The sequence below is a fragment of the Meleagris gallopavo genome, chromosome 1 (assembly GCF_905368555.1).
Source record: "Meleagris gallopavo chromosome 1, MGAL_WU_HG_1.1, whole genome shotgun sequence".
In the NCBI taxonomy this organism is placed as follows: Eukaryota; Metazoa; Chordata; class Aves; order Galliformes; family Phasianidae; genus Meleagris; species Meleagris gallopavo.
In genome coordinates this window covers 172,532,763-172,557,469 of record NC_139404.1, presented here as the reverse complement: position 1 = coordinate 172,557,469, position 24,707 = coordinate 172,532,763, and the positions used below count along the sequence as shown (strand labels likewise).

The 24,707-nt window shown below is 42.3% G+C and overlaps 1 protein-coding gene and 1 pseudogene across 1 annotated transcript in view; one reads left to right on the top strand and one right to left on the bottom strand.

The window, feature by feature from the left end:
- Window positions 1-1,643: 1,643 nt before the first annotated feature.
- FRY (FRY microtubule binding protein) overlaps window positions 1,644-24,707 on the top strand; it is a 238,116-nt gene continuing 215,052 nt past the window's right edge. Inside the window, exon 1 of the mRNA XM_085216046.1 lies at window positions 1,644-1,780. The gene's annotated coding sequence lies outside the window, so the exon portion shown is untranslated. The remainder of the gene's footprint in view (window positions 1,781-24,707) is intronic.
- Window positions 21,971-22,580, bottom strand: LOC146545789 (uncharacterized; annotated as a pseudogene).

The window sequence follows — 24,707 nt, the reverse complement described above, 5'->3', positions numbered from 1 at the left end:
GTTTATAATAGATGCAGAACCATAATTAACATGTTGTATGGGGTCTACCATCACATCACCCTTACTAGAATCCTAAAATGGTTTGGGTTGGAAGAGATTTTAAAGACCATCAAGTTCCAACCCCCTGCCATGAACAGACCAGATTGCCCAAAACCCCATGTAGCCTGGCTTTCACCACCTCCAGGAATGGGCCAAAATCCACTCTTCTGATCCTGACCTATAAACTCTGAAGCACTGTCATCCACTGATCCCTCAGAAGAGCTGCATAGGAGATTCTTCACATGGATGGCAGCTCTCACTCCTCGTCTTCCATCCCTTTTTAGCTGGGAAATACAAGTGGTGCAGGACTTAAGTGATTATTTTGTTATTCTGTCCTGTTATCTGCCAGCGTGTGCTCACAACTTCTGAAACTTTTCTGTTTAACAAGTAAAATGGAAAACTGGGGTGAAAGTCTGAAAGGTATTACATTCTTTGAGATGTCACAAGAATCCAGAGAGATGTAGATGAGGCACCTCAATTAGTCGCACCACTAATTAATGTCATCACTAATCTCACAGTTTTACTTCAGCTTGTTATTAATTTGGAAAGATTAATGACACATGCAGTCAGACCAGCCACTCAGCATGCACACAGCTCAGCACACGGACGCTCAGCTGACGCACACACACGAGAGAAAACCTACGGGTGAGTGGCAGGAGGGAGAGCTGAAAGGTGGAAGGACAAGCTGAGAAGGAATGCCCACCCCTAGGAGGCCAAGTGAACCTGCTGTGCTGTTCAAAGAGCAATTTGCTTCTCACCAGGTTGCTTTTTTTTCAAGCCATTTTCCTAGAGCTGAGTAGAAGTTGGTATTTTCCCTGGTACCTCAGCTCACGAGTTTTTATTTCCCAAGCAAACACATTCACCATTAAACAAGGACAACCTCCACACGACTTGTATCTTGTGTTCCCAGGCATATTCCTTGGTATTTCTGAAAACGATACAAAACACGGAGGGTTTCAAGCCTTTACAGGCTGGCTGCATTCAGACACACCGTCACCTTGCCGTTATCTTACACTGCAGGTTCAAGAACCCATCTTTTCACAGTTTCTCGCTGGCTCCCGCACTTGGCAGCGAAGGAGTGCCGCTTATCAAGGCGCCTCTCAGAAGCTCCCTTCTGAATACCGAGCAGCAATTACCGCACGTTTCTCCTTTTTCTGCTTTGTGATTTCATTTAACCCCTGAAACACACATCCCCGGGAGGATTTCGGTTTAAGAACTCTTTATTACCGGATTCACCGCTCAAATCCCCGATGTTTTTATTCACAGTTGCAGACAGAAGCCCCACACAGCGGGGGCGGACTCAGCCCCACAGCGCGGGCACTCAGCCATCCCTTTCCCGGGGCCGCCAGTCCTCCCACCACGGAGTTCTGCGCGAGCGGTACAACGAAGCCATCCCACCGCCGCCTCACCGCCAGCCCAGCCCGGGCGTCGCCTCTCCCGGCGGGGAGGAGCCGCCCGCCCCGCCCCACGCAGGGATCTCCGGGCGGGGCCGTGCTGAGCGGGGCCGCCCGCATCCGCCTCCTCGTTTTCCCCTTCCCCGCCCGGCGGCGGCAGGACCCAGGTGGGAGCGGGGCGGCGCCAAGCGCGCTGAGGGAGGGCCGGGCTGACTGCGGGCTGCGGCTGCCGACCGCGAGGGAGGGGTTGGGCGGAGGAGGCCGGGCTCAACTTTGACAGGAGCGAGCGAGGGAAGGAAGGCAGGCAGGAAGGCGCCGCTGTCGGTGCTGCGTATCGCCGTGCGCAGGTGAGTGCGCGAGCGGGCGGCGGGTGCGCGGTGCGCGTCCCATCCGCGTGTGGGAGGGTGGCGGACGGCTGAGGCGGCACCGTGCCGTGCGGGTGCCGTGCCGTGCCGTGCACCGCTGGTAGAGGAGGGGCGGCGGCGGCCGGGTGCGATCCTCGGCTCCGCTTCAGCTCTGCGCGGCGACTCTCCATCCCGTCGCGGCCAGGGAGAAAGTTTGGGGGCTGCTGGCAGCGCGGCGAGGGTCCGCCTTCCCCTCGGCTCCCCGTGCGTCCTGCGGGCTCGCCCACCCTGCGGCGGCCGCCTCCTTTATTGTCTCCCCGGGCCGATCGGAGACAAAAGCCTCTCAGCCGCCGCCCCACCTGCCGCCCCTCGGGCCGTGCGGGGCTGCCGGAGGCGGGGACGGTGTGTGAGGGACAGACAGTGTCCCGCTCCGCGCCGGCAAACTTATTTTTAGCTATGCCTGCCGTCTCGGTGTGCTTAAAAATAGCTTCGTGTTTATTGAAAGAGTGGGAAATAACGCGATTCGGGAGGCCTGAGTGGGTTTGGGGTGGGTTTTTTTTTCTTTTTTTTCTTTTTTTTCCTGTGCTCGTTATTAAATAGCGCCCTTTTGGGTGAGGTGCTGGTACAGGTGTCCTGTGCCGTCTTTCTGAAGGGCTGGGCTATTTGCCTACAAAAATAGCAACACCACGTGTTCGACTGTTTGCCTTTTTTTTCTTTCCTTCTTTTAAGGCCAATACTTGTGTTTCAGGAAAAAAAAAATCGATAGGATGAGTCTATAAGCACGGTCCACTTAATATCCACAGGTATGCACTGATGCTTTTACTTTTTGCATGTTTACGGAGAATTTATCTTAAGGTCACACCTTAAGCACAGGAGGGAAGGTGCTCATCGCTGTGTCCTCCTCCATGGCCGTGTCTTCAGGCTGAGGTGCAAGGTGTCAGCCATGTGTATACTTACACCTGATCATGTAGGTACCTGCTGGCTCTTTTTGTGGGATTACCTGAGAGATTTTGATCTGTAGTTTTCTTCTGTACCGTCACTTCTGTTTAGAAGATCTGCAGCGTGTTGGCGGTGTAGGTAGGAGTGATAACTGGCAGTGTTGTTCATTATTTTGTGCGTTAACCCTTTGGTTTTGTTTTAGCTACTGTGTTTCAGCTGATTCTTGCGACAAAACCATTAGTTATATCAAACCATGTTTGTTTATACTAGTTCTGCTGATGATCTCATCATGATTTCTCAGAAAGGAGAAGTTGTTTTTTTTGTTTGTTTGTTTTAAAGCCACTGTAAGTATACAGGAGACATCCTAGGGTGTAAATGAGAAAGGAAATGTGTATGTCCAATAGGGGAAGGGATTTTAAGAAAGAAGCTTGTAATCATAGGATCATAGAGTATTTCAGGTTGGAAAAACCTCTGGATGTCATCTGCCCAGCCCCTTACTCACAGCAGACCTGGCTGTATCAGGTTGCTCAGCCATTGCCCTGATGAGTTTTGAGCATCTCTAGGGATGGAAATTCCATCTTCCCACTGGCTGTAGTGGTGCTGGCATTTGACCACACTTGTGATGAATTTTTCTTCATCTAGTAGAAATTTCCCATCTTGCAATTTGTTTCTTTCCTCTTGCTCTGTCCCTGGCACCTCGTGTGCATCCATCTGCAGGTGACTGTAGCCATATGCTGTGTAGTCCTGGGAGCTAGCAGACAACGTAATGTTTTGGACTAATGTGCTGATAGTTTCATGGCATCATACTAACTATTATTGCTAGATTTCATACTCATGAATTGGATATTTATTCTTTCCAAATCTGTGCTTAACATTCCCTATTTATTTGAATGTGGTTAATAGCAGATTAATATATTAATTTGATATTCATAAAGTGAACACCTTAACATTGAAGACTATATGTTGTTTTCTTTTTTAAATCAAATTAGCATCTCAGTTCATCCAGCTGTCTTTGCCCAGTTGTCTTTGCTTACCTGAATTTGAGACGTTTTTCTCCCTACTTTTTCTAGAGTCCTTCTATCATTAACAGTGCCCTAAAGCATACTGGAATGGTGTAAAAGCCCCCTCACTTGTATGAAAGGAAAGCTTTCAACTGTAATCTTGACTTACATTTTCTTTGAAAAGGGATGTGCTTTGAACAATGGAGTACAAGCTGTTATTACTAAGAAGTTGCTTTTGTACCATATGGGCATTGTTTAATTCTCTGGAGAAGCCTTGGCTGATATTTATAATGCTGTTATGGGGTAAATGCTGTGTGTATCTTTTTTAATTCAGTAGGAAAAAAAAAAAATGGTTTAGGCTGTGTGGAACGAAAATCTCCATGCTCTCCATTGTGACACATGACTGCCAAAAGTACTTGTTTCTTAATTTGCATAAATTCTTGGATGTTGCTGGTAATATTTCAAGAGCAGGAGAACGTATTTGTAATGTGATTCATAGTGTGTCACTTCTGGACATGTCTGGGTAACGTTTCAAAACATTAGTATAATTCTGCTTAATAGCAAGGGCTTCTGAATAGCTCATACTTTTCCATTAGAGCCATATCAGATGCTAAAAGCAGTTTGAATGGCGGCTGCGCTGAATTTGATGATATTTGAAATTGTTTGATAAATTATTTAACTCGCCTTTCCAGATAGCATCTGCCATTTTGTAATGAGCCTAACTGTCAGTTGTTACAGTCATTGGCTTCTATTAATTCTAGTGAGCTTCTACTTCAGAGAGAAATCAAACCTGTGGAAGTATTATGTTCTGGTTTGTTTTTCTTTTCAGTCTACTCCTGCAGTGCTTATACACATCTTAGTTATTCGTGACATGCAGAAACATCTTCTGCAAGCTGACTGGATTCTAGATGACATATTTGAGATTTGAGTATTTACCAGTACTAATGTTTTAGGGCTTTTAAATTCATGTTTTCTGTTTCAAAAGTGGACCACTTAATTTGTTTTCCTCAATCTGTGTGGATCTCCTATTAGTGGGTCATTATGATAAAATAAACGAACTCCTTACATGTTCCTATTCTAGTAAAATAAAGCTTTCAGGGAGCCAGTGTGGGCTTTACTTGACTGACAGTATCTGAGAATGATCTGCATCATTGCTGTGTCGCTTTATCTTGGACTGTTTGATCAAAATCTTGGAAGGGAAGACTGTCATATGTCTGTAAGCAGGCAGGGATAGCAGTGATTTGTATAATAAATTTCAGTCTGAATTTGGATAAGAAAATAAAACTGGAATACACTTGTTGGACTCATAAACATTCTGTGTATCATAGTGTGTACAGAAGGCTGTTGCTCTCTAATTTTAGAGTTATTGTTACAGGAGAAAATTCCATGATGCAGCTTGTAGTGTTTCAGCTTTATGGCCTGGAGGACTGAATATAAGAACGACTGCACTAAATTAAATCTGGGGTCTGTGATGATGACTAACAACAGATGCATCAGTGGGAATTGTAAGAAAATGGAGATAATTTGCATCTCATATTCGAGGTGAACCTGATGCTATTTACTTTGGAGTTGGCTTAAAAACCACATAACAAACTTTAATGTCCTTTTCAGATGTTAAGATTGTGATCATTTTGAACCAATGTAAGTGACCAATCTGTATCTGTGGCTACTTCGAAGATTAGCAAGTTTCTGCCAGTTAACTGCTGCCTTATTTGTTTTTGATGCCATACTCAGCCCAAATTCACAGAATGTTTTCCTCTAAATTGAGTGATTTGTGCTAATGTAACATTTGGGGAAAATGAGATGCTTCTGCCCACATCCTTACACTTGGGGCTGCAGTGCTTCTAATACCAAACTGGGTGTGAAACTGCCTGGCTTCAGGTAACTTGCCTGTGTCAGAGCAAGGTCTGGAACAGAAGCTGCTTCTCAGAGATTCCCATTATCATCAGTTTGTTGGATATTCTCAGCTTCTCCTGTAGAATGGATGGTTGATGTCTTATTTTTAATTATTAAGTAGAGAGCCTGCCCATGCTTTCTAATTAGGTCTTTTACTTTGGATGTGGATAACTTGTGAAGTTAGTGTTCCAACAGCTGTCCCACTAAGTGTTCAAGTATTTTATATACAAACAGCATCAATAAACACATCTAAAGATCTCCTCAGAGATGAGAAATCTTTATTCGAAAAGAAGAGCAAAAGATTGATGCAAAGAACCTAAAGCATTTGAGTTGTACAATTTGTTTCTGAATAATGGTCAGTTCCAGTACTGGCATCATCTTGAATGTGGGATACTTATCTCTAAAATTTACAGTCCATTTCTGAATAATGTTAAATTCCTGATGTTGGTGGAAAAACTAAGTTCTGTGCTAGATGACCACGTGTTTGTGAAAATGTTAAAATAGTATGTGGTAGAATGCTACCAGCCACTATTATTCAGTAAATGCTCGTGAGTTTAAGCATGGATTTCTTTGTGGTATTTCCTTTTTCTGACTTTTTCGAACTTTACAGTGTTTGCATGCAGCCCTGTGTAGGGTCCTGAAAAGTTTACAGTTTGCTGGTGGAATTCTGCAGTACCTTTTACAGGCTTTGAACAGTCTCTGTGCTCCATCTGAGGGCTTGTATTTTTGGTCTTTGATTGAGATTGCAGAGTGCTGTTTGAGATGAGTGTTCTTTTGACTTCTGAGTGAGGTGGGCTGGATGTTTTGTGTTTCCTTTTTCCAGAAAAGACATCTGTGACTTCCGTATGCCTACCAAACTGGCCCAGAAAGGAGCACCGTGGTTCCTGCACGAGGGTCCACCTCCCGCAGACTAGAAATCAGTAGACTGCTCAATGTGCTAATCCACCGTCTTAATTGGTTGCTAATATTTCTACCAATGTGTCATTAAAACCTGTTTATGGTAACACTTCCATGGTACAGTGAATATTTGCAACAGGTCTCCTCGTTCTGTTCTGCAGCAGCTGTGGATTTGTGCAGGCTGCCATAGCAGGAGGCTGCTGTAGGTGTTGATGCCTGTCTGGGGGAACGATGGGAGAATTTCTGATGTCTGTACAGTCAGGGGCGGCAAGAACTAAATTTAAAACTTGAATTTCTGCCCCTGAAAACTGAAGTTTTCTAATACTGCCTTGGTAAAAATCGTAGATCTTATTTACTTTTTTTGATTTGTTTTGTTCATGTCAGCCAAGAAACGTCCATAGATGTTTTAAGCAGGTGCCTGAAAGCCTAAAGGCAAAAGTGTAGTGTGTGTTCACTTCTGTACTTGAAACTCAATTCTTGAAACTTTATACTGAAAAAAATATATCTTACAAATTCCTTGTCATCTTTTTAAATGAGCTGAACAAAGTATGGTTTGTGATAATAGGAATACTGTTGCTCAAGTCCATAGAGTATTGGCCTGTACTTCAAGGGAGAGTGCTTTATTTTATTTGAGCTACGCAAGAGCACAGATAATTAGAGTGCTTTGAAAGGAGTTCACATATATGTCTCAGTCCTTGTTGTGAAATGAATGATTGTGAGGATGTGGGTTTATTTTATTTCTTGTATCATAGTCTGTGGTTTGTCTTGGAGCAGACACTGGAAAACATCGTGACTGGGCTGTGACAAGGAACACAGAATTCTTCTAGGAATCCCTTCCAGAGCACCCCTCTCTGGTCGGATGGGAACTTTTGAGTGCTATGCATGTGAGGGAGTGGAAACATTCAACAGTGTTATGTGATGCTGCTGTCTTTTGAATGAATTATTAGGTGTACTTATTTAGCTAGTAATTGGTTTTCAAATACATGTTATTTGCATAATATCTAAAAAAGAATCTTTGTATCAACTAGTGGGAGACTTTGGTTAGGAACAGAGCATGTTTTTCCTCTGCAGGACTTCTGCATATACCATCATACATATACCTGACAAGCTGTAGGAAAACCCCTGTGCTCGGCACTGGTGAGGCCTCACCTCGAGTACTGTGTTTAGCTTTGGGCACCTTGGTACAGAAAAGACATGGAGGTGCTGGAGCAGGTCAGAAGAAGGGCAACAGGGCTTGTGAAGGGCTTGGAGAATTTGTCCTATGAGGGGAGACTGAAGGAACTGGGGCTGTTCATTCTGGAGAAAAGGAAGCTGAGGGGAGACCTTACTGCTCTCTTCCAATATCTGAAAGGTGCTTACAGCGAGAGCAGGGCTGGTCTCTTCTCACTGGTGACAGGTAACAGGACGAGGGGAAATAGTGTCAAGTTGTGCCAGGGTAAGTTTAGGTTGGATATCAGGAAACACTTCTTTACAGAAAGGGTTGTTAAGCACTGGAATAGGCTGCCCAGGGAGGTGGTTGAGTCACCATTTCTGGATGTGTTTAAAAACCGTTTGGATGTGGTGCTCAGGGACATGAGTTAGCAGAAGGTTATTAGAGTTAGGGTTGAATGGCTAGGTTGTAGTTGGACTTGATGATCTTTAAGGTCTTTTCCAACCTGAGCTATTCTGTGATTCTATGAGAACAACATAGCTAGGATTTACTTGGTATTGAGAGTACTGGCCTTCCTGCTGCTGGCCAAGGGCCATGGCTTTAGCCTCAGCATGTGCTGAGATGCCACAACGATCCTGCAGTTGGTGTTGGCACTGAGGGCAGGCGACAGGTAACCCACCAACCACTTTTAAATGTGCTAACAGAGTTGTAGTCTGTTATTAAATGGGAATATACTTATGTCACTTCTAGTAAAGTACTTCTAACAGACTTAACATCACTTATCTCTGTATCTCCTTTTTTTATATTGTGTTGTGATGTGCTTTGAAATGAGTTAGAAGGAAAGCTTAATGTATTATCTTAATCAGAATTTGCTCTGAAACGCCGCTCTGAAATTTGCTCTGATTAGTCCATAGATGCACTTTCAATGTGGTTATTATTAAATGGTTATTTTCAGTACCTCAAAATTCTACATTTTATATCCGTAAGAAGTTGTGTTGCTCATTTGAGATCTTCCCAGCAATGCACAGTCTGAAGGAGAAGTTCTATTGATTAAAAGTTTTTATTAGACAATCCTTATTAGAAGATTTAGACTAAAAAGCAGTAACACGTGCATCTTTCATATTTTATTTTCCAGTTTCTTCCTCCTCCTGATTAATTGTGGTCAATATTAACAGCAGACATGTTATTCTATGAGATCTAGGGCTAGTAAAGTTCAGTTTCTTAGGAATTTTTATCTTATGGTTCATCTGATGATGATGGTAACATTTCTCTCCATGAAAGCTTTGTTAATTGTAACGTGATTTGAGCCTTTCCTCCAGCCCTGTCTCAGCTGTGGCACACACCAGAGTTGTCCATCAGAAGCAGTTCTTTACTCAGCTGTTTCCATGGAGCACACAGTGAGTTAACTGCCTCTCAGGTCACTGTTCTAGCAAAAATGGGTAATGCTTCCCAAGCAGTTGAAAACTATTGGGAGGGGAAGAGAGAGACATGTTTGCAGACCCCGTGATCACATAAGCTTCTTAGCTTTAGCAGAGCAGACCTGAATTCTGCGTTTCAATTACAGTGCAACACTTGGGCTCTAATGCTCTCTATAAGGATATAAATCTCAAAAAATAAAATTGTTTGTTCATGAGAAGTGCAAAACGTTCTGAAAACAGATAATATTTCTTGGAATGCCTGTTATCAACAGGGGATTACTAGAAGCACCGGCCTATTTTTTTTTTTTTTTTTAATATGGATCAGATATTTCATTAATGATTTTTTTCAGAAGTTGTAAGTTTTCATTATTAATTTGAAAGCTATAATATCTACAGTTTGTTCAAGCAAGGCATTTTGATGAGTGTGTATCTTGCAGCTTAATACCCTTATCCTGAAAATCTAAGCAAGAGTTTGTACAAAGAGTGCAGTCTTGCATGTGGGATTAGGGCATCTGTTGGAATGAAGAGCTTTAACATTGCAGATACGAAGCTCCTGCAGTTTATTAAAAATAAATGTGGAGTCACATACCCCAACACAGTGTTTGACTCCTTTTAAGTAGGGAGGATTTTTATAAAACATTATTTTAGTTCAGGGCTGCTGCAGTGTCATTTAATCAATTTTGTCTGGAAGTCTTGTTACACAAGTCATCTTGAAATTAATCCATACCATGCAAATAGGATAACGACTTTTATTTCTTATTGGGTGATTTCCTATTTCTTTTAATTTCTGAAAGGATAATAGAAAACTATTTTCTGTCTATAATGATTAATTACAGTTAAATCTTGTGGCACCCAGAAGTGCACTATGGGTAATGATGTGCTGTCCTCAACAGTTTGGTCTTACACTATGTACAGGAGATGAGACAGGAAAGCAAAATCCAGAGGAGAAATAAAAAAGAAAGGTAAAGATTGCAAAGATAAATGGCATTTATAAATTAGGGAAAACTGATAGATTGATGTGAAAGCATTTGGTGGTGGCAGTGGTAAGAACTGGATGTAGAAGGGGGATAATAAAGGATGAAGGAGGGGAAAACTGGCATTTCAGGGAGGTGAGAAATGGGCACAGGTAAAGCCTTTTGAAAATGGTTAGTATCCCAAATGAAGTATGGTGTCCAGCATCTGTTCATTTTAATACGTTCTTTTAAAGACTGCGTTTTTCTAATTCATGTCAAACTGACTTTTGGGAATAAAGTCTTACCTTTCAGTATTTGATTTGGTAGTTGTAACTGATTTGCTGTTTTTAACCATGTGGGGACAATGGTGGAAAGTGGAACAAGGTCCTTCTGTCGCCTCATCACTCAGGAAAGTCATGCTGCAGTGACATTGCTTCCACAGTCTAAGTATGGCAAGTAAATGGACTATGGCCATTTACAGCAGTCTCATGAGAACGTAAGCAGGTGTCCTTCAGTACAAAAATAGTTCAGTATTGCTCTTGCAGTTACTCAAGTGCTTGCTAACGTCATCTCAGAAGGTAAAACGCATCATTTATTTTCATTTTCTTATATACATCCAGTATCTTGTATACTAGATGGCAAACACTGCCATTATAAAAAGGAAGAGAGGACATCTGCGTCTATATTTAGCCCTGACTGCTGTCCTTGGGGTCACATGGAATGTTTGGAAGATGAGGACCTGCTGGAGTCACTATTGGGGAGCAGAGAGGAGCAGGCAGGAGAGGACCAGTCAGGCCAGGAGATCACAATGTGTGGGTTGGCCTCCAGCTGGCAACAGCACCCTGCAGCCACATTTGCCGGGCAGGGACCAACTTGGCCATGGTGTGGAGCAGGTCTGTCCCAGAGAATGGACCCGGATCCACAGGCAGCCGTGCAGTGAGCAGTATGGGCAGCTGTGTTTAGGGCTTGGGCTTGCTTCTTGTTCTGCCTTGTATTTACCTGTGCAGACATAACTCAAAACCAATGTTTTCTTTGGGGAGCTATAGCTGTAGATGGTTATTCAAGTGCAAATTTGTTACTGCTGCTATTTAGAAGCAGCAGTTCTTAATGATTTGATAGTCCCTAGGGGGAGACTGTAGAGATCTTTTTTGCTAGGTAACCACTGAAGTTTGCTGTATTGGAAATAAGGTCCTGTAGAAAAGAGTTCCTGCGTGGACCTCATGGTTACAGGTTAGATTTGATTCTGAGCTTTTTAAATGGAGTCAACAGCGACAAACTGGCTTGGATTCTTCTTGTGTGCAGTTGTATTACTAAGGATTCCTGGTTTTGTTCTTTAATAAAAGCACAATTTCAGAGACTGAAGGCTGTGGTTTGGGGATTTCTCTCTGTCTCTCGTGCCTTCATGTAAAATCAAAGCGGGGAAACAAAACAGGGCTGTTCATCTGGAATCTGCTTTAGGTTTCAGCTGCAAATGCTGGTGCAATTTATGCTAATGAAAGGCCAAAATGAACAGTTAAGTCTGTACATCTTGTTCTATCTTATCTTTGATAGGATGATGTAGAACATTTGGTGTAAATGCGGGTATTTAATATGGTGACATCATTAGTTGTTGCCAGCTCCTACTGCTGTTTTGTGGGTTGTTTTTTTTGAGTGAATTAACGATTTAAGTTTATAAGCATATTTAAAAAGAAATAATTGACTTGCATAAGAAAGTTATAAAAATAGAGAAGGTCGAGATTCCTTTAGTTCCTACTGTCACATTTGTCAGTGGAGGGAAACATACTGTGGGAATGGAGGGTTGCTGTTCTGCCTTTTTTTTTTTTCATTGTCTTCGAAGTCTTTTTCTTAATGCTTTTTTTTTTTTTTCTTCTATTGCAGTGTTCTTTATTTTTCCTTGAAAGCATTGCTTTAGAGTCTTTTCTCCCCTATAATACTGGCCTAGCAATTCACATGCTAATAATGCATTTGGAGGTATATAGTAGGAGTATCTATGTTCCTACCAGTCACAAATGAGACTCTGTTCTTGGAACAGCCTGATTACGTTCCCCATCCCTTGGGAGGATCTGTGTGCTGCCTGCAGGACTCCGGAACAACTTGTGAGGGCTGGAAGTACCCACTGGCACTTAGGTCACTGCATCTAGCTGAGAAACAGCAGCGTTCATATGAAGTCTGAAGCAGTCTGTAAAATTATGAGTCTGCTTCTAATTTCTGCTACTATTAGAAGATAACAGAAAGGAAGAAAGAAAGAAATGGCTGAGCTGGTTTTTGATTCTTTTGAAAGGTTTAAATAAATTGCACAGGTTGGTATTTCTTTTTCCCTTAGGAGATGAGCAGATAGATCCTTAATGTGCCACATAAGCTGTATTCAAGCATATGCCAGTTCTTCTATACAATTTGTGTGGAATTCATACAGTAGCAATTGTAGTAGCTTAAAATGGTAGATAACATTTTACTACATCATAAAAACTTGAGAAAAGATTCAGGAGGCAGTAATTACACTGTTAGCTATTAACAGTGGTACAGATGCAGTGATACTGTGCTGGATAAAAAGTGAGCATTCGTTGAAAAAAAAGAAAGATATGCTTGCAGGTTGTGTATTTGCCTACTGAAAATCACAAAAGATTCTGAATAAGTTAACATAGTGTGAGGTACAGTGCTGACATACATTAACGAGGTACTTCAACGGATGAAATGAAAGAAAGTACACATTATTGAGACTTCAAAGAAAATGTTCCTCTGTGTTGCTGACTTAACAGATGATACAAGCCTCCAAGTGTTTTGTTTTTTCTTTCCTGATCTACGCATATGAATTAATTGTCAGCAAAGATTGGAATATATGTGCTATCCAGAAAGAGAACAGAAATTCAAGTCAGTGTGTGACAACAATGATCAGTAGGTTTTGGAACACCTTCCATCTAAAGCAAGATTGAGAAGATAGGCAGTTGCAAACTTTCTCCACTTTGAACTACATGCAGAAGCTGGCCTTTATTGTTTCTCCTGTCTTTCCATTCTAATGGATGAGTGAAGTGTGTAATGAGGTCAGAAAAGCTCAAATATGTAAGAAGCTCTTTTTTCATGGTGTGTAATTAGTTTGGGATTAACTGACAGAAATGTGTGAGTGACAAAGGGATGCTGGTATTTCTACAACAAATGTTTAGCTGCTTAAGTGTAATCTGTGTATGTAACACAAAAATTACTTGAGTATTTTTCAAGTCCTTTCAGCTGTAAATCCTTGTGTTTCAGAATATAAGCAAATGAGATGGAGCAACTGAAAGCACACGTTTCCAATCAGAATTGTCCACCATTGAATTTCTTGCACCTTCTGTCAAACCATCTGCTGCAAGCTAATGAGTAGCCAACATGCTGCATTAGATGAAGCACTAATGTGAGCTGTTCCGATGGCTCCCATGTCCCTGCCAGTGGGAACCCTGTGGTTACTGAAGCATAGAGATACATTTTTGAGGGCTGAGTGGCAAAGTGTTCTTGCTATGAGATGCCACACTGGCAGACACTGTTGAAAGAGAGGGGTGAACATCTTGGATACCTCTGCCAGGTGCCCATGGGAAGTAGTGACTAAATGGAGTGTAGTGCCCCACTTGCATCATTCCATACATTAAACATCATGCTGCAGTGCACGTAGCAGTTTTTGGTGCTGGAGCAAAACAGCAGTTTCACTTTGGGACGTACCTGAGATCTCCAGTCTCTGAAGAGGCACCACCATTCCCTCTTAGCATTTCTTCCTGCCATGATTCTGGATGTGACGCCACACAAATATTTTTGTTGCTTGGTGGCAGACACAGATGTATCTGAAACTGTATAAAGATCAGCTGAGGAGGTATTTTCCTTCCCCATAATAATGCCCTTCTGAAGAATTCGTAAGTATGCTTTGAAGAAGTACTTTGAGAGAGTCAGTTTTAATTTGTACTTTAATGATTTTGCATTATTCAGAGTTAAAAAAGGTTAATGATGCTATTTGGTCACATTTTACTGATTCCTGTGCCTTTTGCTGAAGTATGAGCTTCTGGTAATCATCAGAGAGCCACGACCAACACAGGCAGGGTGGAGGTGAAAGGTGTCCCAGCTTGTCACCACCAGAGACTTACTGCTTGTGGCCTTCCCATCTTTGCTTGCTTGTGAGGGAAGCAGGAGCATGTCCCAGAGCAGGCTGCTCTCAGGGCAGAAGAGCAGGGACACGAAGTTTCATGTGCAGTCTGGTATTCTGGTGTGTTGGAATCTGCTGTTAAATTACATTTTTTTTTCTCTATTACACACTAATCATAGAATTATTTGAGTTGGAAGGGATCTTTAAAAGGCATCTAGTCCTGCAGTGAACTGGGACATTTACAGCTTGATCTGGTGTGTCAGAGCCACATCCAACCTGACCTTGAGTGTCCAGAGATGGGGCAACCACCACCTCTCTGGGCAACCAACCTGTTCCAGTGTTGCACACTTACTGTAAGGAACTTTTTTTCTTCTATCTGATCTAAATCTCCTCTCTTGTAGTTTGAAACCATTTCCCCTTATCCTATCACAGGGGGCCCTGCTGTCCCCATCTTTCCCATAGTCTCCTTTCAGATACTTGGCTCATTGCTTGGATTACCATTACTGGCATTTTGTGCGTAGCTCAAACAATGCATTTTTTTTTTTTCTTTTTGTTTGATTGCAGTTTTTTATAAAAGGTTGTAGAATGAGCATACACAGGTGCTCCTTCACACAGATGTACTTGCTTTACTGGCAACAATTCTGATGCCTTAACATTTTATTGCAAAATTATCCATAACTTGTCATGTGGCACTGCAAGAACAGCCACTGAGTCCAACTGTTGGTGTATGATCACGTTGGAGCAGTGTGTGTTAACATCTGCACGCGTTGTTAATGAGCAGCTTTTGGAGCTAATTAATTTATTTCACAATCTCATATTCAGCCTATTGTATTTGATGCATTTAATGAATTTTGCTAATATAGTTGTAATAATAGGTTGTACATGAATCTAGGAGAACTTGAAAAAAGTACTAGGAGTGTTACTGATAGAGCGTCCTGTTTCAGTCCTTGCCTTTTGCCCTAATGTGAGTGACTTCATGTTTTTGGCATGCCTGCCTTCAATAAGCTGACCAGGTGAGCCTGCATGATTCTGAAATAAGGCAAGAGCTGTGGCAGCTCATTCGTCATTCTTGAATTCCCATAGGTGAGCATAAATCTAAGGAAGTTAAAGGTAGGTTTGGAGACTTTTAATTAATGTTGCTGTGTTATGATTTCCATTTCAGAACCAAAAAAAAAGCTTCTGATATATGTGTAAATCATGACTTATATTCTTTTATTTGTGGGAGTGTCAGTTATACCCTGAAGTTAGTTATTAACCACAGGCATTTTGATGATGAATTAGTGTGTAATGTATCACATAATGTAATTCTGTAGGGAGTCTGCTTGATTTTTACATAAAATACAGGCTAGTGATCTGAGACTGATTGTTCAATTTTTTTTTTTTTTTCCTTCCCTGCCTGTTTATTTGCCAGTTTAGATGCTTAAAAAACATAAGAGCACCCGGGAACATGTCCAAATGGCTTCAGTAGTTTGAGGTAAACAGATGTTAAGGACAGAAAAGCTACTTAAGAACATAACAAGACAGTGTGAAGTGTACCTGTATTCTCACTGCTTTGAGACCCATGTCTTCCTCAGCTGACAGTGGGGGACTGTGACACACTGCCACATCTGAAGCAGCACTGGGGGTGTGTGTGTGTGTGTGTGTGTGTGTGTGTGTGTGTGTGTGTGTGTGTGTGTCTGTTGGTGAGCAACAGAATCAAGCCTGTACTGGAGCAGTAGAGGCTGTAGAGCTGTTGTAATATACCTAAGCCAAAGTATCCTATTAATTTCTGAAATAAGTCCTCTGATACTATGAAGAAAACATGGAAGTCAGAAATGTTACAGCATTAGATGCCTTTAGTCAGACTAGAAATGTAATTAAATGGAATTTTAAGATAAAGGCTGCTGTACTGTACTTTTAAATTTGTCTGCATCTCCAATGTGACTGGAAGGAGCGATCCTATTCAGCATAACTGAGTGCATTAGACTTCAACAGCAAGTTGGGCCTGATCTAGTCTATAATGTAACAAGTAACCTTTTAGATAAAAAGCATCTTAAAATTTGGAATGTAGTTATATCTGATTTTAAGTAGGTAGTTCTGCCATTTTAATTAAGTTAGAATTATTTTATTTTGATTTAACTTCCATTCCACCTCAGTGGTCAGAATCCAGAGGTACTGCATGCAGTCATTGTCTGGCCTTTCTTCTCTGTGTTTTAATGTGTATTGTGGCAGGACAAGAAGGTGGTTAGTTGATTGGTGATGTTTTGTTTTGTTAAATTGTGTAGATAAACTCCCTCTAGCTTGCTTTACTTGACCTCAAACTTGTAAATATCAGCTGTAAATATCAGCTCTACAATTTAAACAGATGAATGCCAGTAGTAAGTCTTTGTTGTACTGTGCATGATTCAGAAAGCCTAATGGATCTTGTTGCTGGTCAGATGGAATAATGTTAAATAGAAAAAAAATCCTTTCTGGTGTGGTTTTGTGTAATATTCATCATAAGAGTCTGACCACTTAAAAAGATTGTTGAGGCTAGTGGGTAACAAACAGGTAACAAATGGCCTTTTTTACAGAACATCAAATGTCCAAGTTTGGCCAAGGAAAGATTTTCAAGAGGCAGTTGCTTACTTTACTGTTATTTTGAGTAAATGTTTTACTCTCTAGAGAAGTATTTTCAATCTTAGTATTATAACAAGGTCTCGTTTTCAACATGCTCCTAGTTTTCAGTAGTTCCAGCAGAAATTTGTTAGTGTTATCAGTTAAATTACAATGGTAAAGTATAATTTGTGCAGGTGTGCTAACACTGTTCTCCTTTTGGATCAAAGTTGATTTGGAATTTTAAATAATTGCAATTTAAACATTTGGAAGTTCATGCTCTGAAACTATAATGTCTTCATTTTATGCTATAAAATTTAATTATTGGATTACGTATTTTAGCAGTACCATATTTCAAGTGGTGTTCATGTCTTGTATTTAGGAAAGTGATAGATTTTGAGGAAGAAACCTTCTGGCTCTATTCTAAGGTGGCAGAATCCACCTTACGACTGGTACCAAATGCTGAGAGCAGCTGTGGATGGAGGGGCTGCACAGAGCATTCATGCAAAGAGGACAGCACGTGCAGAAGTGATAATGGGAGAGCAACAGCCCGTTTAGTAGTTCTATCAATAAACATACACCTGTGTTATATGCAGAAGTGTTATGGGAGGCCTTTTCATGTTAATATATCACGACCAAGTAAAGTTCTTTCTCCCCTATGTGAAGCTCTTCTCGTGTGAAGCTTCTCTGTGGTCTCTTTGCTGGCTGAGCTTGGCTGGTTGCAGGACAGACTCCTCAAAGTAGTGCAGCAATAGTCAAGGACTGTTTTGTTTGATTTTGTTGAAATAATTATAAATTATACTAGCTTCAGCAAGAAGAGGCCCATGAACCCCTTACCACTTACTGGGGCTGTAATCTACATTCCTGCGTGGTGCAAATTGTGTGGTGCAAATTGCAAAATTGCAAGGTGATCAGAACTGGCACGTATACTGACTGATCGCAGGAGCTTTCTAGCATATTTATGGAGAAGCTGAATCAGGAAAGGAAGGTCTGGGAGGAGGTCAGGATCACACTGTTCTGCTGTGAGGAGATCACTGAAGCTTTGTGTTCAAGCCCGAGGAAAAGAACCTGAAGAGCCTGCAGCTGCAGTATGTTCAGCTGAAGAGAGCTGTGAGTATAGTCCTGCTGTCCTCCTTTGCTGGCCGGGCAGCTTCTGTGTGCAGAGGGAAGTGCCAACAGTTTGATATGTGTGAATGGAATATTATGGTTAACTGAGTACATTGCGAGTGTATGGATTACTGGGGCTGACTCAATGTGATACGGAGATGTGATGACCTTGCCATTGATGGATAGGAAAAAGTAGTTTTTTAAAAGTATTTTTAAAATGATTTTTTGTTTTGGTGGTTGTGGTTTTTTTTGTTTGTTTGTTTGTTTTTGTTTTTTTTTGGGGGGGGCCAGACATTAATATAGCACTTACTGAGAGCTTAAGATACAGTACTTTCTGTACAGTACAATCTGTTAGAGCCTGATTGTCAGGGATCAGCAGGATGTAGTTGCTCTCCAAGTGAAAGTGAGCCAGCAGCTGGTGCTGACAACAATCAGCATAATCCCACCCCACCCTAGTAAGGAGAGTGTAATGTGGTGGCAGTATCCAGGGGCAGCCAATAAGACCAGTTTAACGCAATTACAGAATGGCTGTGGGGGGAATGGACCTCTGGAGGCCACTTGGCCCAAGCCTGCTGCAGCATGCACACCCTGAGCAGGATGCCTAGGGCCATGTCTGGCTTTCAGAGAACTCCAAGGAGGAGGCTTCACAGCCTCTGGGCAGCCTGTGCCAGTGGTCCATCACCTGCACAGCACGGAAGTGCTCCTAGTGTTCAGAGGGAACCTCCTGTGTGCCTGTGCTGGTACAGTCTACTGGGTAGAGCTTCTTGGCATATAAATACAGCCATGCTTCAGGTATCTATGGACACTGATGAGATCCCCCTGAGCCTCTTCTTCTCCAGGCTGAGCACTCCCAGCTCTCTCAGGCTATCCTGACAGGAGAGGTACTCCAGGCCTTTCATCATCTTGGTGGCCCTCTTTTGGACTCCAGTCTGTCCAGGTTTCTCATGTACTGGGAGGCCCAGAACTGGCCTCAGCACTCCAAGTGTAGCCTTACAAACACTGGGTAAAGGGGAAGGATCCACCTCCCTTGACCTGCTAGCCTTACTAACACAGCCAAGAATACTATGAGCCTTCCTAGCAGCAAGGGCATATTGCTGAGTTATGTCCAGCTTGGTGTCCAGTTTGCCAGACAGGTCTGTCTGTAGTCATGAAGGCCCAAGATGAAGCCAGCAGGTCAGTGAGCAGACATGGCTATGCCACATGGACACTCAGACAGACACCAGGGGCACAGCGTAATACCCAAGGAAAAGAGGGAAACCCTCAAGAAGGTTTTTCATAAATTTTTCCCAGCAGCTTTTCTCACAGCTCTCTGCATTGCAGAGAAGCCACCTAATTCTTGGGCAAGGAGGAAGAAGAGATGGTCAGGGCCTTGATGCCCACCTTTCGATACCATTTTTGTACCTGGAGGAGATAGATTCAGTCAGTTGTTCTTTCTTCTGTTGTCATCTTAAACATCTTCCTTGACAGCAGTGAGGCTCTGAAAATATGATCAAGTTTCTAATTGAATTTGCATCACAGTTTCCCCCTATTCTATTTTTATTTTGTTTTATATTGTATTTTATTTATACCCTTATTTACACTGAGATGGGGGAGAAGATGACAGATCCATGTGTGATTCCACAAGTTAGGGCTTTGGATGAAAGAGCAGCACAAAAGAAACCACTACACCATGCTCAGCTCCATTGCAGAAGGACAGCTGACAGTCACTCAGTACAAGCCTGGTAATTCCTGCTCTCAAGAGACAGTAGGTCACTGGTGAGCAGGGCAGACCCAAAGGAAAGGTTCACAAAGGCTTACAAATTTGTCAAGGACAATGGAGTCTTAGCCAAGCGTGAACAACTAAGAGTTTTTCTTTCTAGGCAATATCCATCCTCCTGTGCCATCCCAAAATTTCTTATTTGTGCAGTTTTTGTGGTGTGATAGTTCCTTCAGGAAAATGAATTATGCCTTTTTCACTTTTATCCAGCATGAGGTTAATTATTCTTCAAGGGAATGTATCACACAGTTCATTATTCTAAAAAAGAATGATATTAAGGACTTACTGGGAAAGACTGTTGCTTCCATGTTGGCAATGTTACAGATAGATTTTTACATATTAAAGAAACGTTAGAAATTGCTGCTGGGATCAAAATTAATGATATGCTCAAAAGCACAGCTTGATTGGTACTCCCTAGAGACCCAGTGTAAGAGTGGGCAAAGAGGAAATACTGTTTTGCTTTACAAGTTGAAGGCAGGAATGGTAAAGCATTAAAGATTTGTCATTTGGATTAATAAAATAAAAAAGCCTCAAAAATTGAGGTGTTTGAAAATGAAGTGTATGTAACAATGGCAAAAAGGAAGGTGAAGATGAATAGGATCAAGAGTACTGGGGAAATACAGGGGGAAAAAGATAATGAAAAAGAGAATTAGAAAGAAAGGAGGGAGGCAGAAAAACTCACTGCAAAAAAGAAATGGGTGGACTGAAAAGCTGCTAGAAAAATATTTATTTTGAGAAGATTGAAAATGATATGTGTAGCAATAGCTATAAATATGAGAAAGGGGAAAGAAAACAATCAAATGAAAGTTGTGTCTTCTGTAAGTTCTATAGTACCAAGAAGGCTGTGAGATGTGACTGCATTTTGGGTTCAGTTACTTACTGAAAACAAGTGATTTGATTCTAAACCTTAATATGAGTTTTAAAATGTATGGTCTTTGAAAGATGGACTGTGTAAGGAGCTTAGAGTAAGTATTGCCTCAGGACACTACATTTACGCCTTTTACATTCTCGGTTTCCAGGTGGTGATTCAGAGCTATGTATTTGTGCTTAGTAAGTAAAGCAGGAACTGGCTTCGTTTTAGAAGTTATCCTATCATGTTGCTAAGCAAATGGAGGCATACTGTTATCCTGCAAACTCCATGGTTCATGGTGCAACAAAACAGACACTGTTCGTGTCTACATTTGTGGTGAAGTAGAATACCAAGTATTCCAACAGCCAAATCTAATACTAGTTTACAGATTCACTGATTAAGGCTAGGAAATGAAGAATAGTGTTACCATGGTGAAGTCTATACGATAAAGCACAAGAAGAACAAGCTAGTGAATAATTGATACGTGTCTAAGATTAGAAACGATCATTTACAGTGTGCTCTTTGATATTCATGCCTGGTTTTTACTTTAAAAAACCTCAGAGAAATGAGTTAGTGTTAGAATGTGGTAGGGTTTTGCATAAACTTTTAACCAAGGCACCAGTGGCTCTTATGTAAGAATACACAAATATGCAGTGCAGTGCTAAGATAGAGTGCTCAAGCATAAATCAAAAAGCTGCAAAGTGCCAAGCTTATAACATGATATGTATTTGGCCAGGCTGCATGTATTACTGTATTAATTTAAAATATCACAGAAATAAATGACTGTATGTCATAGAACTCAGTAAGACAGGTGGAAACATTGTGCCTGTGTCCTTCTCATTTTATCTTTAAAAATAGCTCTTAGTTTAATCTTTGAATCTTTTTCAGTAGTAATCTACCATCTTGAATTAAAGAAGAGTGCATGTAAGTGTCCTGATAAAGTTTAAAGACACGCTTTGTCAAAAGGAATTAAAATCTGCCTGCTGTGCCCAAAGATTTTTATCTCTGATGCAAAGTAAAAGAAAGTTATTTTCTAGGATAAACACTGTAGGTCTTCTGGAGCAAAGAACTGAAGGCATTGTGACTTTATAAACAGTTTTGCTTAATAAATATGTCATTTATTTTTGTAAACGTTATGATTGAAGTCAATGAACTTACAGTGAGTTCAAAATACAGCCCAGCTGCCCTGTAGCAAACTTCTCGTAAGTTCTTTTCAGCAGTTCCAGTAGCAAGAGCTATTTTTCATTATTAAGTAGCCCTATTAAAATAAAATATATGCATTTGGCTCGCGTGCAAGAATGTTGAAGTTCTCTCTGGGGAGAGTGAAGAGGACCCAGGGCAGACTGTGAGGTACCAAAACTGGAGAGTCATGGTTTTGCTTTAGAAAAGAACTTTAGGTTTTTATTGCTACTACTATTTTGTATTGTTCTCTCAAATTGTTTTTTGTCCAGTTTTGAAATAAAAGTCCTAATGGAGCAACTGGAAGAACCTTCATGCTGAATGTCATCCTTTCTTCCCATTCAAACCAGTCCTGCCCTCTTCTTCAGGACTTATCTGGAAGCTATAGGGAGCTCAGAGACTGGACTACTGTTTCTCAATGCAGAAACATACAGGAGACCAGTCCCAGTCCTTCCCTTTTCCTCAGAGCTTGGGAAAGAGGTGAGAGGTCTTGGGGAAGGATGAGGAAAGAGATGGGTAAGAAGGGGTTATAGAGGGCAGCAGGTGGCCCAGGGGCTCTCTGGCAGATGGTGACTCTTCAACACCGGAGATGGAAGTTGAGAGCCCCTGCTGTGCCACCAGTGGATATAGTGACATCTCCAGGCAAGTATGATGTTATAGTGCTTGCCCGGGCCTGATAAAGGTGGATCCACCTTTATCAGTTCATCCTCTGGAGGTGGGTCCACCTCCATAGGCTCAACATAATTTTCCAGTGGGTCTACATGCACTGGTCAGGCTCACTGCTGCTATCTAGAGGCAAAGCTCCTTTCGTGGAGAAGGATCCATCCTCCTCCACAAATGCTCCCACAATAGGAGAAAAGGCAGTCAGCAGCTCCTACTCTCAGATGTGTGCTTCGCAGACAAATCAGTCAGCGACTGGTGTTCTGTTGTCAGGGTCTCCATATTTATAGCGGTTGGCAGGGAGGTGGCTCGTGACATCATAAGGATATGACGATGGGACCCTAAGAATGTCCCATGACAATAAAAACATCCTTGTGTTGGGCGAGGGGAGGCTGTACTTGTCACCAGAGGGATTCTGCAGGGTTCCATTTTAGGGCCAGTTCTCTTTGTTTTCATCAGTGACTCCAATAAAGATCTGAAAGTCATATTAAGTTAATTTGCGGAGTGTTGATTTCCTTGAGGGCAGAAGGGCCTTGCACCAAGATCAGGACAAATTTGAGGATGGTCACCATCTGCATGAACCACAGAATCACCAAGACTGGAAAAGACCCACAAGATCATCCAGTCCAACCATCTGCCTATCACCAATAGTTCTTGCTAAACCGTGTCCCTCAGCACAACATCCAGACATTCCTTGAACATCTCCAGGTTCGGTGACTCCACCACCTCCCTAGGCAGCCCACTCCAGTGCCTGACCACTCTTTCAGAAAAGTAGTATTTCCTCATGTCCAGCCTAAATCTCCCCTGGAGCAGCTTGAAGCCATTCCCTCTAGTTCTATGACCAGTTACACGAGAGAAGAGGCCGACCCAAGCTCACTACAACCTCCCTTCAGGTAGTTATAGAGAGCAATAAGGTCTCCCCTGAGCCTCCTCTTCTCCAGACTGAACAATCCCAGCTCCTTCAGCCGCTGTTCATAAGGCCTGTGCTCCAGACCCCTCACCAGCCCTTCTTTGAACCCGCTCCAGGGCCTCAATGTCTTTCTTGTAGTGAGGGGCCCAAAACTGGACACAGTATACTGGAGGTGCAGCCTCACCAGAGCTGAGTACAGGCGGAAGAAGCACAAGTGCTGAGTTCTGCACCTGGGATGGGGAAGCCCTGGCTCACTGTACAAGCTGGGGGGTGTGGGGCTGGAGTGCAGCCCTGCCAAAAGGGATCTGGGTGTTCTAGTTAGTGGCAAATTGAGTCGGCAGTACACCCTGGCAGACAGAAGGGACAACCATACCCTGGGTGAGTCAGGCCCTGCACTGCTGAGCGAGGGAAGCAGTTGTCCTGCTCTGCTCTGCTCTGTGCTGTGCAGTCTCACCTGCGTGGAGTGCAGGTTTTGGTGCCACAACGTAAGAAGGGCATAAAGCTATTTGAATCCAAAGGAAGGCTGCAAAGATGGGGAAGTGTCTGAGTGCACGGTGTGTGAGGAGCGGCTGAGGCCCCTGGTGTGCTCAGCCCAGAGCAGAGCAGGCTGAGGGGAGGCCTGATGGCGGCTGCAGCTTCTCACAGGGAGCAGAGGGACAGCGCTGAGCTCTGCTCTGTGTGACAGCGACAGGGCCCGAGGGAACGGCATGGAGCTGCGTCAGGGTAGGGGCAGCTGGGGGTGAGGGAAAGGGTCTGCACCAGAGGGCGGTGGGCATGGAACTGCCTGCCCAGGGCTGTGAGCACAGCCATAAGCTGCCGCAGCTTGGGTTTGGGTGGTCCTTTGTGGAGCCGAGGGTTGGACTCGATGATCCTTGTGGGTCCATTCCAACTTGAGATATTGTGTGATTCTGTGATCAAGAGCTTTGCTCAGTATTAATGCTTTTGAGAAAAGGATGTTGGTGGAGATAGATGTTCATTTGGTTTTGTTAGCCTAAGTTTTGAATAAAGTGTTCTCTGCTTAATTCTGAAGCAGTTGGCTGGCAGTATGATTAACAGTGGTTTATTGTTCGATTGAAGAAAGCAATATTGATAGCTGGTATAAAGGCGCCCTTAGTGATGCTTTCTGAATTGTTTAGTTTTCCTAAATGAAGTCATCTTTTAAAGAATTTTGCAACTGAAGGTCTTTTTTTTAATTTACCCTATTGTTTTGTCTGTCTTTATGATTCTTATTCAGAATTTGTTTTTGAGATTGTCACACACACAACAGCTAGAAGGGTGTGTTAAAGTTATTATTCAGGGCATTACTATTACCAGATTTGGGCATCCTGAGTTTGGTTTTATATTTTTTAGTGGATAATGTTTAGAAACTTTGGCTCTAATAGCTCAAAATTTTCAGCTAGCATTAGGATTGGCCTTCATTTTTGGCACTTAATGTAGTAATAAGTGGGCAGCAAATTGGCATTGCAAACTAAAAAGTCATTTATATGCTACTTCTGTTGATCTTTCAGTTCCATTCTTCAGTCTGAAATTCTTGATGC